Source organism: Glycine soja, chromosome 18 (genome assembly GCF_004193775.1).
Source record: "Glycine soja cultivar W05 chromosome 18, ASM419377v2, whole genome shotgun sequence".
NCBI lineage: Eukaryota > Viridiplantae > Streptophyta > Magnoliopsida > Fabales > Fabaceae > Glycine > Glycine soja.
In genome coordinates, this window is record NC_041019.1 from 36,897,450 (window position 1) to 36,900,227 (window position 2,778).

General features: G+C 31.7%; 1 pseudogene; it reads left to right on the forward strand.

The window, feature by feature from the left end:
- The first annotated feature begins 457 nt into the window (after positions 1-457).
- LOC114397207 lies at positions 458-2,250 on the forward strand (annotated as a pseudogene).
- The last annotated feature ends 528 nt before the right edge of the window (positions 2,251-2,778 follow it).

Sequence of the window (2,778 nt, forward strand, 5' to 3'; positions counted from 1 at the left end):
AGGAAGTGAGTGCAGCAGGAGTAAACATTGATAATCATATGAATGAAGGCAGTGGCTGGATTAACTCAGCCTAACAATGCAAACCCTATTGATGATTCCAGTTTTTCCAAGGCTAAACTAGAAGATTCTTTGGACCCACAATTCAAACCGCCAGAAGCTTCACAACTAGTTTCTGTCTTCACTATTTTATTCTTGTTTGGTTGCTCAAATTAAATGTATTGTTCTAATTTTTTAACATTGCTATTTTTCTTTGTAGGGTAAAACACACCCAACTCAATTTTTTTTGCTTTTGATGTCCACCCCAACCCAATTATGTGTGTTTAAGTTGTATTAACAGTGTGATTTGTTATATTTTGTGAAAACTGGGAATTTCATTCTGTGATTGTCTGTTTCTGTACTGGGCTGGCTTTATTGCAGAAGCAAAGGAGACACTCTCTTGTTTTGTAACTACCTTTTCTCTCACTCTGGTGTCTTACAGATGAAAATGTATGTTTCTACCATTTTTGTTTGTTTTCAAAATTAATACACTAATTTCAATTGAAATTTCTCTTTTATATTGGGATATGATTGATGTTTAATAGCTTTGTCACAGCTTAGAGGGCAATGCTGGTGCACTCACAAATTTTGAGGTCCTTGATTTCTTACGAGCTAAAGGAGCTTCAAAGGATCCAACAAGAGTTATTGCCAAAGTAGCACAGTCTGAATACAAGGTTAGGTGTGGTTTTTCTAATAAATGGGAATACTTGTAAGTTTTATTGGTAGATGAATGTTCTGTATATCTAGCAGGTTTATGATTATTTGGTTGACACTGCTGCCTCTGTTCAAACAAGAGAGAGCATCAATGAGTTCTTGACAAGTGTTAAATAGTACGACCTGGCAAAAGCTGAGGCTCTGAACATATTAAACATTGGGCCAGCTGCTGATTTTGAACTATACCCAGTAAGTATCAATATTTTGATTTTCCAATTTATGTTACACCGAAGCATTTAGTTAGAAGTTTTTAGCTCTGCAATTTATTAGCTATGACCACATTGTCAACAAATTATTTAAATAAATACATATGATCTGTATGTCTATCAAATTGATATAATGTATCAAATTTTAAAATTCAAAATTCAAATTTAAATTGAGATAGACTAATTTTAAACAATAGGGAGAAATAAAAAACTTAAAAATAAATTAGTGTGACATAGTTGATACAGGAGACGTTATGTAGCTTATCATGATAGAGAGTGAGTAGTTCCTAATATTCTCTTGTTCAAGAGTGAATACTTTTATAAGGGTAAATTTATGCATCAAAATATAACATGTTGGTCCCGAGTAAAATTTTAAAGTGAAGCTTCATCATCTTTGCATTCCAACATTGAAACGGTTGGGCTGGCCCATGCATTCCAAGTTTTTTATTTTAATATTATTTCTTAATTAATAGTATTACAAATTGTTGCATTGATTCATTGAACTTGATTTACATCATGGAGGAGGATAAAAGCAATGCATATATAAATTTAACCTACACTTCTTTTTAAGTTGTCAATTAATTAAAAATCCCTTTTTATATAGCTTTTAAAATATTTATTATTTCCTATTAAAAATATCTATTATTAAAATTAAAAAATTAATATTTATCATAATTTATGATTTAATAATAATAATAAAATATACTCCCAATATTTATACATATTATTTTCTATTACTTTTTTTAATGCAAAGCTATATAAAAAGGCATAGATATTGTATTAGTTGGTACTTAGTATTTATATTGCTGTCTCACTTGACCAAATTTTATATATTGTTCACCAAACAAGTAAAGTAAATTTTATCTTCCCCTGCTATTGTTGGTTTGTATTCAATGTTCTGTTTGTTCCAGCATATCACAAGTAAAGTAAATTATATTGCTTAAAGGTTTTTGTGGCAAGTCACTTGCTTCTTTCCCACGAGGTGAGTTTCATTTTGTTCCAGCATATCACAATCCTCAGCATTTTGGCAAGTATTTGTTCCAAGTGATCCCAGATTGGATCATTTCCTCCCTCCCCTTCAAGATGATGATAATTCATAATATGAGGATTTTTACATTGACGTTGTCTATGTTCTGTTTCTTTTTGTTCCCCATTATTGTAAGTATTCCCTCACTATTGACGTTGTTATTCTGTAAATTGTACAGGAAGTTTCTACTCTACTGGTGTTGGAGGATTGAGATGCTATGAGAATCCAAAGAATAAGATTACTGCAGTACCTGCCGAGGAAGAGTAAATCTGGGGTGCATTCTTTAGGGTAACGAGATGACATGAGTTTAAATATAATTACCGGTGCTGCTCTCAGTTCTCTTTGCAGAATATTCTTTTCATCTGTTTAGAACAGAGAATCAGTGATCAGTCCCAACAGTAATATAAGGTTAATGTTAATTAGTTGAGACTGCATTAGGTACAAAGGGAAAATGTGAGGTCAGAGACAATAGAATTGGAGTTCATAAAATGCCAACACATACAGCTAAATTTCACTAAACGAAAAGTGTAGTGTCCAAAATGAATGGGTTAGACTAATATAAACTTAAATCTTCATATCACTTTTGAAGGTAATCTTAGAGCTTAAGAAGTTAGAGTTGAATATCCATTACGTAACTAGGATTGCCAGTTGCAACTAAATTTCACCGAGGTAATGACATTGTAAGTTCCTAAGAACAAAATTATAATCTAAGAGCAAAATTATAATCTAAGCAAGTTCGGTTAGGCTCCACTACACATAATAGTGGTATTATTTATTTGAATATTTGTTTATGCA